Source organism: Squalius cephalus, assembly GCF_949319135.1.
Source record: "Squalius cephalus genome assembly, chromosome: 9".
NCBI classification, from domain to species: Eukaryota; Metazoa; Chordata; class Actinopteri; order Cypriniformes; family Leuciscidae; genus Squalius; species Squalius cephalus.
Window position 1 is genome coordinate 11908081 of NC_137130.1, and position 17777 is coordinate 11925857.

Here is a 17777-nt window from a genome sequence, read left to right on the forward strand (position 1 = left end):
AATCTAAAAAAAAAGCTCTGTAAACACTTGCATTTTTGCAATATAATAAGTGTGTCCCATCGGGTAATCAAAAGTTCTACACACACTTGCAGTCTTCACGCCTAGTCGAACGCTTGGGCCAAATACAGGAAATACGTCATGTAAGTTGACAAGTGGTCAAGTGCAAAGGTGGGTATTTGGAAAGGCTCTGAATGTAATATGGTAGTACTACATTCTCCATATTGTCATTTTCATGTGACCTGCAGCGTCAGTTAAGTTGCTTCAATGCCATTAGGTGTGTTGGACATCGGCTGTGGCTGGATCGGCGAGAGTTGTATAGTTGTAAAATGTGTATTTATTTGCAACAGTTGTTAACAGCAATAATAAATTTCTGTTGTAAGAACAGTTAATCAGCTGAACACTGTGCTGCGCTGTCATGGGAACATCCCAGGTGAAAATAATGAGGAAATTACATTGTCTTTTGTTGCTAACTTGCCAAGTGCATTCCGAACGTCTACATAATGGCACACAAGTGCCCTGCTCTCCAAAGTCCCCACTTCAAGGGCTCTGCCCTTCGAAGGGAGTAGGGCATAAAGATGCTCACTTCCATTTGTAATTTGCCCTTTGTTTCCAACATGTGCACACTTCAAAATCTCGCTGGAAGAAGGTCATCCGGGTTCTTTTTGAATACTCTTTTATGAGTAGGCTACTGTGAATTCGGACATACTACTTTTGTCACATACTGTTTTTCGCCTATAGGGAAGTATGCGACTTTGGATGCATCCAATATGTAGGCAACTTTTGAACACACTAACCTTTTGGTTTGACTTCTTTTCTTTTGTGGTTTAGGCCTTAAGGAGTCAATTCTTTTATAAATCGCCCCCTGCTGATAAAGAGTGATGCTGTCATCAAACTGCAAATGGTGGTTCAAAAGTGCCATTTCCAGGAATTACAATTGCATGTTATAAAAATAATAAATATAGAAACATGAAATGATGAATGATAAATATGAAATTATAAATTAAATTAAAAAGCTGGTTATTGAATTTTTATTCATTTCACAAAAAGGAATGGTTGACCAGAAAAACCAATAAGCAATGTTTAAGGTCACTGAAACTGCATATTAATGGGTTGCCCTTTAACACTACTGACATATTTACACAAGTTCTCCCATGTTGGCCTATACCATGCAATAATAGCCCAAGGCAATCGATTTCACACTGGATCCCTACTATGCTGATACTAGATAGAAATATAGTCAAAAATGTGAGCCAATATGGTTAATTCTGAAGATAAAACTTTTCTCTAAACATGGAGTAATTAGTTGCTGCCCTTGTCATATCTGCAATATTCACAATAAGGTCAGATATGATTTGGGATTATCTGCAATTTGCAATAAGGGTATAACTGTTACAAAGCATTTATTTAAGGGATAATATATTTTATTTATATAGCACACTTAAAAACAGCAAAAATGGCTGACCAAAGTGCTGAACAAAACACAAGATATTAAAGAGACAAGGGCAAACCACACATTCATGACAGAAGCTCACAATGAATTAAAAGCTATACAGAAAATAAGTAGGTTTTAAGAGAAGATTTAAAAACAGTTAAAGACTGTGCCGATCTGATGTAAACCAGAAGGCTGTTCCACAGCCAAGCACCGGCAATACCAAAGGCTCTATCTTCTCTATGCTTTAATCGTGATCTGAAGCCGATAACAGTCTCTTATCACCAGACCTCAGATTTCGTGTGGGATTGTATGGACAGAGTAGCTCAGACAAATAGCTCGGTGCCAGATTATTTAAGGATTTAAAAACAAAGAGAAGAATTTTAAACTCAGTTCTAAAATGCACAGGTAGCCAATGCAGCGATTTAAAAATTGGAGAAACGTGATCAAATTTACGTTTTCTTTTGAGGAACTTTGCAGCTGCATTTTGTACTAATTGGAGACGAGCAATAGAGTATTTCCAAACGAGATGTAATGAGCGCATGGATAGCAATCTCTAAGGTTTTCTCAGAGAGAGAGGATTTAATCTTAGAGAGAAGACGATGCTGAAAGAAACAAGAACTAATCACCGCATTTATTTGTATTTCAAATTTGAGGTTCTGATCCCAGAAAACACCTAAGTTCTTAATGCAGGATGAAGTAAAAGGAGCAAGGTAATCCAGGTCAATGTTACTGCTCTTAAAGTTTTCATGCGGGCCAAAGACTATAACATTGGTTTTAGATTCATTCAGAAATAAGAAATTTGGAGAAAACCACATTTTCACTTCATCTAGGCATGCAAAAAGAGATTTCAGGGGTAATAATAATCACAGAGGTAATTAGCAAAATAATCACAAAATAAACCCATGACCATCTAACTTGACATTATCTCACTTAAAGGAGAACTCCAGTCAATTTTAACATTGAGCTCATTTTTTTGTACATTTGGAGTGTTGTCAATACAGAGAACAACGACAAAAATCAGTGTTGCCTACACCGTTTTATCCTCTTTTAGCCTCTTAACATCCTTGATGTGTCATTACAAGTGCACAGGTCATGTGAGTGATTCCTTCAGAGTGAACACGGGTGAATCTGACTGCAGTAGATGTGAAAGATATGAATAAAAATGATGTTTATTCAGCCAGCGCACATACCTGTATTTACATCCTGTTTTCGGTCGAAGTCCATAGTAATCGATTGTCGAGTTCACGCGCGTGATCATAGGTACTAAACCAATGCGCGTGAACTCGACAATCGATAACAGAGGATAACACGGTGTAGGCAACACCGATTTTTGTCGTTGTTCTCTGTATTGACAGCACTCCAAATGTACAAAAAAATGAGCTCAATGTTAAAATTGACCGGAGTTCTCCTTTAATACATTAATAAATATATGGACATGAAATATTGAGGAAGTATTTTATTTGTAGAAACGGCAGAGAGAGAGAAAAAACACATGCATTGCCATGAAAACATGGCTTGCTTTGAACACATTCAATCATGCTGTGAATTTCTGAATGATAAATCAGTGTTTAGTGTATGCGTCTGTTTGTGCTCCAGTGGTCAGGGCTGCATGAAAAGATGCTGCAGACACCTAACTTAAGACTGTTTTCAGTACAGAAAATGCAAGTTCTGTCATAGACTGCCCACACATTCACAGCCCATGGCTCGCTCCAGGGAAAGCACTTGTGTCTGTGCAGCAATGACCCCCTCCAAAGCACAAACAGTTTGGAGGCTTTCAGGATGGAACTTCCTTTATGCGCAGCACTCGTTTTTCTTGAGCATAGTCACAGCTGTGTTTGGCAAAAACCTTTCATATCCAATTGAATTCAGTTCCTTCTCCGCTGCTAACCCTATTCAATACTCATGCAACAATGTAAAATAGCAAGTAAACATGTTAAATTCTGAATATTTGCTTCTCAAACTGTTGCCAGATGTGTACAAATTAAGATGGTCTCACACTGTTCTTTTTTTTTTTTTTTTTGGTTTTTGAAAAAAAATATAACAACAGATTTTTTTTTTAAGTTTACATATTTACTTTAAATAAATGTGTTGACTGAACTCAAATCAGTTGAATGTGTTGACTGAGCAAAATGTCAAATCACCATACATTAAAATATGCCATCATTGTAAAAATTCTAAATCTAATGAGCTTTTTTAAGCTCAGCAAAGCAAATTGTTCAATATTACATAGTGCTTGTCATTTGTCTTTGAATCTCATGCACATTGTGGAGAACAAAGAGCTTGTTGTCTACATGAAGACATCATGAACACTCATGAAATACTTTTAGACAATCTGACTGTTTTATGTAGAAGAAAACAGCACAAGACAACTAAATGTGACAACAAAATAAATTACAATATTAGCAAACTGTCGAACAAAGCAAACATTTAATTATTCATGGCCCAGTGTATGCTGGGAAGATGGTTAATGGATCAGAACCACATGAATCCAGCTTGCCTGCTCCACCCGTTGGCTCACCTTAAAAAAGAATATTTCATTAGGAACACTATATTGAGAGACATTGATGTGTTTCGGAAAGCTGTTGTTAGAACTTTAACATTTTAAGCAAACCACACACAAAAAAAGTAAGTATTATTTACTGGATCTAAAAAACATTTTTTTACAGCAAAGTCTCACATTAGTTGCTCTTGTTATTTGTGGAGTTTTCAGTGGTGTGCCTTTTGCTTTCTGTAGCCTTAATAAAGTGCTGAGGTCCAGTGTGGAGTAATTGAGCTTCTTCTAAAAAATGGTCAGCCCTTCCTTAAAGGTCAGCAATTAAAAGGATTGCAGTCTCTCAAGGCCTAGTGTCAAGCAACTATATTATTAAGACCCCACAGGGGACAAGGTATCAAAATCTTGCAATCAGTAATTAAATAATTGCATGCCAGCAATGCAAACCTCATTAGAAAAGTTGCTCTGGCTTCATTATGAAGGTTGCCATACCTTTGACACACAACTCGGAAAATGCACTAATTGGCATGGCATACTACCACTGAACTAAACATTTTAGCTATAGCTGGTGTAAAGCATATTAATGATGGGAGCCCAAATCTGGGCAGTGCAACATGAGTCATCAATATTTTGGTATTTTGGTTATTTTGTACTCTACCGTTGAAAAGTTTATTGATCACCAAATCAACATCAACGTACATCAACAAATATATACGATTTCTAATATGTTACACAGATCTGTTTTTTTTCAGTGTGAACGGCACAAACCACATGGAATCTGATCTTTTTGATTCTGATTTGGGCCACTTCTGTATGTGGTCCTAAACCAGATACAGGTCTGATGGTTTGCAATGCGACCTCAGTCTGAACAGTCGAATATAGGAATTCACTCGACTTTCACGTCACTCTAGATCACAATGATGGGAGTCACTCCAAAGATTCTACATACATACAGATTCTTTGGTCATTCAGTGAATATGGATGACGGCAGCGAAGTTAGTCAGTGGAGAAGATTTATTGACGACATCTGCACTCTTCATACCATGACCACTGCTTGGCGTTTATGAATATTCTGCCAGGTTGGGATTTGCATTGCCATTCTATGCACTCTCTCAGTCTATCTTCTCGCCTTTAGCCTTAATTAGCAAGAATGAAACACAGAGAGAATGGCGAATGCAAAAATGCAAAGCCCTTGTACTAATAATTATTCTAGTGATGTCGTGGAGGGTTTTGGCCCTGTCAATATCTGTGATGCTCACAGCGAACCTCATGGACCTGCTGAAGTTCCGCAGGCCCACCGGCACATGTGTGAACATGACACCTCGGTGCCCCGCTGACATCACACCCATGTTTAATCAGGACCCTCTGTGAATTTTGGCACACACCCACATTTGCAGGGGTAGTTTGCAATAATGCAACACAAATGCTCACACAGAATGCATCTTTTTTTATGATATAAGGGTATGTTTATATGATGTACTAAAAATACTGTATTATGCATGTCAAGCCAGTAGTTGGCGATGCCACTTTGTAAAGAAACACTACGGGCCTATAACTGACTGAACGAATAATATGCATGCGCATGACATCACCACTTTCACAAATTCACGTTTTTGTAGTTCACACTGAGACGATAACGGTATCGTTTTAAAAAACTTGCACTTTGAATCCGTTTTTTAAAAGTTTGCGTTTTCATGCACCCAAAACGCCTTTGTTGTGTAAATAAATGAGCAAATGCATAAAGAAGTTTTCTGTCTTTAGTTGTATATAAATATTAAATAAATATAAATGTATTAAAATAAAAAATAAAAACAGTTATTTGAATTCGTAATAATATATATATATATATACATAAAAAAAAATGGGGATGATTTTAAAAATTTTAACAATTGGTGAAAAAGTGTCAAAAAGTAGGGAGCCGTTCAACTTTATGCAAATGACAGACAAAAAACATCCTGGCGGCAGCCAATCAATGTTAGGTGAAGGCAGCGTTGTGACATCTGTCATAAGCGTTTCAAAGTCTGCCGACAGACGGTGCTGGAGCTTCTTAAATTAAGACTTGTTTTGAGTTATAATGAAATGGAAAGAAGCTAGAAAGCAGAATTAGAATGTATAGGAAGCTTTTGTGGGGTTTCTTACGGTCTCGAGTGGAAGGGCTTAAATCATGCTTCTTGAGGTCTTGGAGGGATTGTTAATCATGGGTGGAGATGACAGCAGTTTGTTAAATTAATTGCTTCGGTCTAAAAAAAATTAACAAACAATTGATTTAACCTGTAATCCTTGGCATGGATTGTCAGCAGCACACATCATGTCCATGCCAAATTCTGCCTACCCCATGTCATGTGTGTGTTCACACATGGGATAAACTAAAAATGATTTAATAGCTCAAATTTAATAACAGCCCTTTATGAAATTTGCCACCTCTTCGCATCAGGAGGGCTATCTGTCATATTTATAAGCTGGCACTTGAGACATAAAAAAATGCTGAACTTAAAATTCAGCAAGCATAGTGAGAAAGCCTCTTTAAATATCTATATCAAAGGGTTTTGGAGATAATATAATGCAAGGTATTATGAAAACAAATGAGGAAAATTACATAAAACGGAGATTTGAAACAAAGCTCTAACAAGCCATGGCAATCAAACTGTTTGTTTACGAAATGTCCCTTGCTGTGTGGACACACAAACACACAGGAATGGATGATTTTGTCTCTGAGGTTACTCTCTGTCCACACATATAATCACACACAGTTTCCAGGCACACACAGGGAAGTGCACAATGCACTGAGAAATGTTTGACTTAATACTGCCATCTACAGAAAGCGATGGATCATAAAATCTCCCCACAATTCTTCAAATTTATTACTTCGGAACTGAATGAGGAAAGTAATGTGCATTACTTCATGGCCTTGAAACGATGAGAAGACAAATATGGACGAAGAAATAAAGACTATATTTCAACTGCACGCCATGGTTACGCTATGAGGCTGAAGCAAGCAATGGCAGCAGTGTTTCTGCATGACTGTAAGACATTAGTTGCTGCATTCTAATATAACAGGTAAAAGTAGTTATAGTCTTTTAGCACTGGGTTCCACTTACCATATGTGTATTTTATTATTGGTGCTTAATTATTAAAAACAGATCTTATTATTTTACATTTTTTGTGGAAACTGTGATAAATTTTTTTCAGGATTCTTTGATGAATATAAAGTTCAAAAGAACAGAATTGATTTTAAATAAAAAGGTGCTGGTAAAATTATAAATGTATTACTTGAGTCAATTTAGTGTGTCCTTGTTAAATAGAAGTATTCATTTAAAAAAAGTTTTTATACTATATGATTTATATTACATATTTGATATACCCCACACCTTTAATTCAATTCACATTTATTTATATAGTACAGTTCATAATACATATCGTTTCAAAGCATAAATGGTAGTATATCATAATTTCCACAAAAATCATATTAGAATAAACTTATTCATATCTATATCGATTCTATATAAAACATCTTACTTACTCCAAACTTTTAAATGGTGGATCATGGTTTCCAAATCAGCATATTAGAAAGATTTCTGAAGGATCATGTGAAACTGAAGACTGGAGTAATGGCTGCTGAAAATTCAGCTTTGCTATCACAGGAATAAGTTACATTTTAAAATATATTAAAATAGTTAAAGTGTAATAATTGTATTTTTGATCAAATAAATGCAGCCTTGATGAGCATAAGAAACGTATTTCAAAAATATAAAAAAAATCATAATTATATCAAACTTTTTACATATGTGTGTATATATACACACACACTTGCGCTCAAAAGTTTGCAATAATGAAGATTTATTTATTTTACTTTATTGTTAAATAAACTGCCACTAAATTTGACAGCCAGTGAGATAATCCATATAAATTCAGCATTTAATTGCCTCAAATCTTGAATTATGCTTGATGCTTTTGAACTTGTTTTGTGAAATGAAATATTTCATCTGTCATGTGAAAGAGTACAGCGAAGTGAGGTTTAATGAAAGAGGATATGTCAATACCAGCATAGGATTTGACCAGACTAGTCATTTTGTTCTTCGCTGGAGATCTTTGACTGGCTCTTCAATATGCTGGAGCGATGCTCTTCATGAAGGGAATTGTGTCAGAGCAGGCTGCCCTCATTCCTCCTCTGCAGTGTGGTAATGATGCTTTATCACTTTTCCTGTGACAGGCCTGTTTCCCTCTCTTGCTCAGTAATAAAGGTTGGCTGAGCTCCAGTGGGGAGCTGGGATGCTGCAGGGATGGACAGATGATGCTCAATGGAATTGAAATTTAACCTAAAGGTATTTTCTCTGATCTGCACTTATGCACTCACAGATGACCAGGCACACACACACACACACACACACACACACACACACACACACACACACACACACACACACACACACACACCCTGAATCTTCCTCTACCATCGATTGGTCATGGATGAGCAGTTTAGCTGGAGGCTGAGACAGGTTTCCAAAGCACAATCACGGCTGGTCATCATCCTGGCGGGCGAGGAAAGAGAGCGAGAGACAGATGGAAAAAAGCGCATATGAGAGAGAAAGAAGCCTCGGAGGTAAGGAGCAGGAGATGAGTGCGGGACCATGGGACGAGGCTGCCGTTAGACACCTCACTAATGACTAATGAGCCCTCGTTCCCCTGTGATTGAGATTAAGAGGCGCCGGACATCAAGCCTGCAGGGGTCAGCAATGAGTCAGGTCCCTTTACCTCCTACGACCTTTCTACAACCATCCATCTCATCATCTTACTTTCTCTCCTATCCCTGTTCTCTTCCAGTAAATCACTTAAAGCAGTCTAAACACTCCAGAGGCCCGCACCACGAGCTCCTGAAACTTAAGCCTGTTTCGCATTGCACGCTTAAGCAGTATGTAAGTGAATCAGCACATTAACTGCGACAGCAAGGCCAAAGTTCACGCTGACAGCGTTTTTGCTGCTTGCAGAAAATAAAGTGATTTCTAGGTTACTACATTAAGCATTTTCATAAATGCCGCAACTTGGCTATCGTGGGAGATTATTAATTTTCGTGATCATTTTGCAATCTAAATTAAATGAGAAGGGGAATCACATTTGAATTTGAACATGAATTAAACAGAACTCATTTGCCAAAATGTGTCTATAAACCTCTAAATACCTCTACAAAATCTGGATTTAGTGAAGGTTATTAAATGAAAAGTGTGATTTGTGAGCTTGTCACTGCAGAACTTGCATCAGGCCAAAAGATGTAATTTTTTAAAATAAAAAATTAGTAGTTTGCTCCATTATTTTATGTTGCTTCATAAAAGCCTATTGCGCAAAAGCTATGTTCATAGTGCATTTTCAATATATTTTCTGCTGAGCACTGCAAAAATAGGCTCAGTTCCGTATCACGCTGCGAACGCATGCACTGTGAATGCTGTGATCTGTTAATATGGATTATAAATATGTGGCGCTTATGTGCTGCTATTACAAGAAAATGCAACAAGTTATACTTCAGTAGTCTCACATATACAGACTTGTGACATCTGGCTCACATTGTAGATTATTCTGTCCAAGAATTGAACTGTAGTAGAGCATGACACTAGCAACACCACAGTTTCCCAGTGAATACTGTACAGGCTCAAAAAAACAAGGAGTTCTGCTCTCTAGTTAACTTAACTCTGAATTTATTTCACTAACCTTGCAAACTTTGGCAGATCCAGTGATTCGGGTTCTTCATCAAAAGTGCACACTATCAACCCAGAACCGTAAATCAACATAAAATAAACATTTGTTTCTAGGTGGAATGGTTCATCTGTTCAGCTGGACTGTTATTTTAGGAGGGTTTATTATAGTATTTATTTAAATTTTGAATTATTTTTTTTTTTTTTTTTTTTTTTTTATTTAAATATATTTTAAGTTTTAGGGTACATTTACACAACAACAGTACTAACGTACGCATGTGTATTGTGTATGACGTCACTTCTGTCAGGACCACTATCGTCAAATATGATTGACAATTAGCATACAGTTTGGATTGGCGGTATGGTTCTGTTCTGGGCAAGAACTCCCTGCGCATCCATGCAGCCTAGCATGGATAAGAGCAGGGAGACAGCAATAAACCCCCTTAGGGGAAACAGAACAGAACCAACATGAATGTATTGCAGATATCATTTATTCAAGATTTTAAAGTACAACATATTTCGAGAATTTATTCTGATTCAGGGGTAATCAGAATGCCAAATCCTGACTGACGAGAGGAGGAGCTGGGGATGGAGGAGGGAATTAGTTCATGAGAAACGCGATAGCTGTTGATAATACTGAAGGAGCTTATATATGAATACAGTGATAGGCGTCGTATTCCTATAGGTAGACGTGGATCAGCTGAGAGTCAGCTGATGCAAGCTTGACTAACGTGACCTGCCAGAACTAACGCTACACTTAATCGTTTTCAACAATTCACGTTTTTGTAGTTTACATAGAGACGATAACGGTATCGTTTTCAAAAACTTGCACTTTGAATCCCGTTTTCAAAAGTTTTTGTTTTCAGACCCCCAAAATCCCATTGCTGTGTAAATAAATTTTTCCGTGTTTAGTTGAAAATGGTGTCATGTAAACAGCCCCTTTTGTTGTGTACTTTTATCATTTTTATTCATTTTTTATTTTTCTATGCACCTTTAATCTATTTTATTTCATTTAGTTGCAAAATCAAGTTTTTAATCTAATATTTATATTTTATATCAGCTTTATTTAGATTAAAGAAAACTATTTTTTTATTTTTTTAGCTAAAAATAACAACATTGGCTGGAAAATGCGTGCAAGCAAATGAGATTAAAAACTGCCGTTTTCCATATAGTGCTTGTTACAGTTATGCATCAGATGGTGAGTGAATATTCTGTGGGTATGCCGTCTGAGAATACCAGTTCAGTGCTGAACCCTAAATGCTCAATGGTTACTCAGTGATTTCATGGTCCACTAACCCCCCAAATCGAAACACACTGGTTTTTCTTCGACTGATAGAGCTGTGCCAAAGCAAGTCTTTTAAGTTGCATTGGTGGAGAGCCATTGCCTAACACTTACTTTGATATACACATATAGGAAATGAGGCTGTCTGCATGATTCCATTACAGAGTCATGGAATGACTAACGTGCATCGCCCCACACACCCCGCCTGTGTGGGGCGATGGCGGCGGTGAGTCACGCGATAAACCTCTATCCTAACCTTTGGCCCCACACAAGGCTATGAATGACCAATTCAACTCAATGGTCATTTCAAAAACTTGACATTTGACCAGCCTGTGAATTCTGCTCAACACGTCCCATCCTTTCACAGGTTCTGGGAGTCAGGATTAGAAACTCATTTTATTCAAGGCTCCTTTACTGCAGGCTTGGTCAATATTGCCTGACAGAGAAGGAAAATTCATTCCATTTCCAATTGCAGGGCTGGAATTATTATGTTTGCTGTTGCTAAATACTCCCTTCACCTCAGGTCAGCATTGTGCCATCTGGAATGAGGGCCGAGTGAGAATAGGGGTGAAACACCCATTCATGATATTCAGAGAAATTGAAAAAAAAAGAAGATTTTTTAAAATATATATATATATTACATAATTTCAGAGAATTGTTGACACTCGCTAACATCACATCACATGCATATATTTAAAAAATGTATAAAAAAAATAATTTATGCACAGCACAGTACATTTTTAACTAAAACTGCTTAGCTTTATCAGGCTGCCTTGCTGCTGCTTATATCCAAGGGTGATAATATTCATTTGTCTCAGTGTATATTGATTTGATGGCTGCTTTATTAATATGCAGCTGGGGTATTAATTGTGTAAGAGGCCTGTTGCCAGGCTAGAATCAATTTGTAATTTATGATGAAACTCAATGATATCAAACATAATTCTGCAAGCCAGCAAGTGTCTGTGTGGGGTGCAAAAACAGATAAAACTGTGTGAAAAAAAGGGGAAATAGGAAGAAATGAGAAAACAAAACAAGAGAAAAATCAGAAGGTGAAATTAAAGTGCCACAAAAGCTCTCAGTGCTTTCAAACACTATTGATATTGTTTTTGGAAGCTCACAGTTAAGAAATATTATACCTCTGAGTATAGTTAGCTTGAGCAAAACAGATCAATGTAAGGATACCTTTTCACCTGAATTTTCAATGTACTGACACAGAGAGGAATCCATTTATTAACACTGAAAAAAAAAAGTCAATGTTGCACTTTTGATATACATTTAGGTATCAAACTATATAGAGAGCATGACATATAAATGTAGATATAGCAAATGAACATTCTTCTTGAATAAAGGACTGAAATAACCCTCCCAGACTTCTCACTGAATTCACAATGTGAATCAATACAGTGGAAGGGCTTAAAAAGTTTGTGTGAATCTATGACAACTGTGGCTGTCAATGAAGGTGCGTCAATACTTTCTGATGGGTTTTGAGCATTACGTTTTCACCTGCAATATAAAAGTCTACAAAGAGTGGACCACGCTTTAAGAAATAACTAAGGTAAAGTATTGCAAGACCTTATTGAGTTGGGGCAGACTGGGAATGGCTGTAACACTTTTATCTTCATCTGTAACTCACTTCATTTTTGAGCTGGAGTGCTCAAACTTTTAAACAAAGTATCCACATTTGTTTACTACAAAAGGCATACATTCAAATTCAAACCTGAATATCCCAGCTCTAATGAGTTGATGTTATGAACATGCTATACCTTTGCTACAATCTACCCCACTACCGGGGATGTAACACGTGATGGGGTAAGTTGTGATATTTAGACAAAAGAAACAATGTTATTATTTGAATAATAGGTGGTTGTAACACTTTTTAAAGATATGTTACAACCCACCCCACCCCTGTCAGTCAGTGTTTAGCTATTAGCAGGTTAAAAATGCAGCACATTTTTCCTGAGTAACTACAATTTAATCTAATACTATGATTCTATCTGCAAAAGTTAAAGTATAAACAACATATTTTTGGTAAAAAAATTCTTTATAAAATCTACATGTACATATTTCCAGGCTTAACAACCATTAATATAGGATCTGTGAGGAAGTGGGTAAAAACTGAAATGATCATAGGACTCCTAGCTTATCCCTGATTGGTGGTGTTACAGCTCTCCCCATGTTACAACCATCTCGCCTAAACTTAATTAAAGTTTGTCCAACTCAAATTATAGACCTAAGCCACAATCTAATAACCTAACATATTCTTTTTAATGAGTTGCAGAACACAATTATAGTTTGTGAACACAAGTTGTCATGTCTTGAATGATAAAGATATTACTCAATATTTATTTAAGTTAAATTAATTCAGAAACCTATCCCAGAATTGAATTTGCTTGTTCAATAAAGGCAAAATCTCTTTCAGTCAATAAATTCAACTTTAACATAATAAAAATTGTATACATATGTTCAGTTGATTTTAACATAAGCAAGCACAGATCTACAAAGCAAATATCATACAGTACCTGGAGATAAGAAAGCAAAACAGACACAATCATCAATTCAATAGTTCAAGCAGGGGGAGACAAACTTTAGCATTTAATACACAGACCTCAACAAACATCATTAAGGAAAAAGATTAGCTCTGAACATCTTCTCCACACAACAAATAACTAACAGTGATGATAAAACAACAGCAGCAGCAGCATAAATAAAGCCGGTAAACTATAAAATAATAACCCTATGACATCATCTGTATAATTTATATGTCACATGCATGCTGGGGGAAAAAAAGATGCAACAAAGAGTTATTTCAAATGGAATGGAGGCTAACTGTTAAATGCATACAATTTAATAAATGGATATTTTGCTTTTTTTAATCTAATTTTGCATGAATGAATGAATGAATGAATGAATGAACGAATGAACGAATTAATGAATTCTGGCAGTCTGATCAAATAATGAAATAATTACCAAAACACTTCTGTTCTCTTCAGAAATATCTGTTCAATTTAATAATTAAATTTTTTTATCAAAACACAAAGAAAACAAAACAAAAGGTGTGCTTACACAGACTATTTAACATGCTTTCACAGCCTTTTAAAAGTCGCCGTAAATGCAATTCAATAAGTGGCCTTTAAGGCAGGGTAAGTTATTTGTTCCAGAATTTTTTTTTGTTATGGTTGAAAATCTCTTCAGGTCCTATTAGCAATCACTAAGTTAATGTCACGGTTCATGAATTCACTGCTTTTTCCTTGTCTCGTGTGATTGTGGTGTTGTGTGTTAATTAGTGTGGGTGTGTCCTCTGATCATTGCTCATCAGCAGTGCCATCTGATTCACATCTAATTCACCTTTATATTCTCTGTGACTGGTGTCCTCTGTTGTCAGAACCTTGTGGTGTATGCAGTGTTTGTTCCTGTCCCGTTTTGGCTGTGACCTGTGTTCCTGTGGAGTTTTTGTCGCGTCTTCGTCTCAACTCACCTTCGTCATCTTCCTGGATTTGGATCGTCACTTCTGCCATCACCCTTCACCAGCCGGTTGCCTATTGAAGTCCCTGTGTCACTCTCCCGCCCCAGTGTGTCGTGTGTGACTCTCCACTCTGTTTATTTCTAATAAACATATATACCTGCTATTGTCTCCTCTCTTGCAATCATGACAGTTAAGTGGTCTTAATCTATTTACATGCATATGGAAGGCATAAGACCATAAAATGTTCGTCCAATCAATGTCCTCGTTCCAAAGCAATGATCCGAAGTCTTACCTGCATGTCAACATATGTATTTCCATACCTCCACGTACCTCAGGCTGTATCCAGATCTGATGAAGGACCTGCGCCTGGACACGACAACAATGCAGTCCTGAAGTGTCAACTAGTCTCTCCCCTGTGAAGGCCTCCTTCCCTTCCCTTTAACTCTGTACAGATAAAACGCTGTCAAAATAATTACAGTTCACATGGCTATGCGGAAGTGATAAATAATTTTGTATTATACATTTTTAAGGCCAGACAAGTAATTTGTTGAGGTCAATTTGTAAAGAAAGTCTACACGTCTGCTCACATATATATTGAAACGCGCATATCTATAGACTAAACACGTAATACACATGAGCACGCCGTCAGCGTTTTCACAGGTTTGCATTTTTGAAGTTTGCGCAGAGATAACCTTTTCTTTCATAATTTTTCAAGACTTGCACCTTGGAACCTATTTCAAGGGTTTGCGTTCTCGAGCCACCAGGCATTGTTTTGTGCAAATGAGCGGGCCGGAGCGCGTTAAGGGTTTTCTGTTAGAACAATGTCATGTAAGCGGCCCCTAAATTAATAACTGATGATCTTTGCAACGGAAGTGAATCAATAAAAACTAACTTTAGCTGGACAATAACTTTATTCTAGAGCTGCTGTAAAGCCAATCAATCTCTGTTAAAATTCCTCTGTTTAATTTCCTATTATCACTGTAAAGCTGCTTTGAAGCAATTCATATTGTTAAAAGTGCTATATAAATGAAGGTGACTTGACCCTGCTCACACAGACATCACACGTCATCAGTGTGTTTCATGCTATGTAGAGTTAGACAGACGTCAAATTATATATTGAAAAATATCTGTAGATCTCTCAGTGCTATCCGTAAATATTTTGGTCTTGACAAATATTCAGTGTTGGCTCCCATTGCTAATAATCCAGACTTTAGACATACCTGTATCGATGTTGGTTTTAATGAGTGGAGAGAAGCTGGTATCATAAGAATATTAGATGTTTATGCAGATAATGCTCTTAAGTCTTTTCAGCAATTACAGTATGAGTTTAATATTTCTCAAGCCCATTTCTTTCGATATTTACAAATGAGAAGTTACCTTAGTTCTATTGAATACTATAAACAAGGTGGGAAAACAAATGTGCTTGATAGCATTTTATTAAAGGCATCTGCATTGAAAAGTAAAACATTGACATATATTTATGACCAAGTTACAGCAAATAATAAAGGTCTAATAAATATTAAACAAAGTTGGGAACTTGATTTTGGTGCTACACTGGAAGACCAGATATGGAGCAAAGTATTAGATCATGCAAGACAAATTACTAAATCAAACAAATCATATGAAGTACAATATAAAATCATTAACAAACTGCATGTGACTCCTTTAACTCGAAGTAAATATGACACATGTACAAAATTTTGTCTGAAGTGTAAAAAAGATATAGGAACTTATTTCCATTTAATATGGACTTGTCCTTTAATTGCATCAATCTGGTCTTCGGTTGTTCATGAAATTGAAAAATCTTTTGGGATTAAAGTGCCACTGGATCCCAGATTGTGTATCCTTGGTGTAAACAATTGTGTGCCGGAAACAAAAACAATATCCATAATGTTGTATGCTGCTCGCCTTTCCATACTTCATGTATGGATTAAAGAACACTCTCCTACTCTAACTCTTTGGCGTAAAAAACTCTTGTCACTGTTACCATACGAAAGACAGCATAATGTACTGGATGGAACTCTGGATATTTTTGTAAATGACTGGTCTCCCCTTAAAGACTATTTTGGACGTGAATGGCAAGCAATAACATGTATTAATATGGATTGAAAACAAGAAGTGTACATTTATTGGATTCCCCCTTTTTTTTTTTTTTTTTTTTTTTTTTTTTTTTTTACTCCTCGAAAATAAGTATTTAAATATGGTCTGCGCTCTGTATAAAACCTGTGTAGAGAATGTGTATATATGTGTGATACCTACCTGTGTATACATGAAGTATAAAATGGACACTGCTAACTAACTAAATGTAGATAATGCAATAGTTTTTTTTTTTTTTTTTTTTTTTTTTTTTTTTTTTTGTATCTTGTTGCTTTTTTTTTTTTTTGTTTTGTTTTGTTTATGGTAAGAAGAAGAAAACGTGAAAATAAACAGTAAAAAAAAAAAAAAAAAAAAAAAGACAGACGTCAGTCACTGAGCACCGCAACCGAAACAGCGGCCAGCTTTCACAGTTCCTCCTGAACCAAAAGAACCACAAGATCATGCTGCGTTCATACCATACCCACTATCATTTTTAAGAAATCGAAATCCGTGACGATATACTCAGAGCGATTCGTGACTCGAATTTATGCGATTCAGTGGCAACACTATCAACGGCGAAATTAATCTGTTGTACAGGTCAGTGCTCTTAAAGTTGTTTATGTTCATTATTATTGTAATGTTATGTGCTTTGAGACATGAGGTAGTTTAAGGCACCATCTATTATGAACTTTTGTTTGCTCCTTGCTGTACGCGTTCATGTGTTTTAGAGGAGATGCTCTAAAGTGAGGGTGGAATTTTATGCTTTCAAAGCTAGCTTGCTATTGCTATAGCCACTCCAAAAATGGAAAATCTGTTCACAAATCATGCACTATGGTAAAAAGTGTTTCGAGGTCATAACATAATTGTGCAAGGAGCCGCGTGAAACAAGTCTTTAATAATTCATAATCTGCCCATGTAATCATAATTGTGCATGAAAACGATTTTTAATGCCGCAGTGTTCATTTCTGTTGGTAACTGCAGTGATATAGGCTACGTATTGGTACTTATGGTGCCACAGGTACGTTTTTCCAATGAGCCTGTGTTATGATTTTTCTGTGTGTGTGTGTGTGTGTGTGTGTGTATGTGGGTGTGTGTGTGAAATCAGGCCTTTCTCATTACTAAACCATACTGTCAACAGAAAGCCACAATTTACAATTCATAATCAAGATTTATCAAGGCTGACACTTTGTGGTCAAAGAATGCCACCTCTTGCATTTGCCTGTATGATTGATTGAGTGAGGCTGAACTGTGTCAGGTGGAATTCATCCTTTAGTTCAAACCACAAAATGAAGAGCACTGTCTCGAGTGCCATATCCTAAATAATGAATGTTTCTATTTGTGAATGCTCA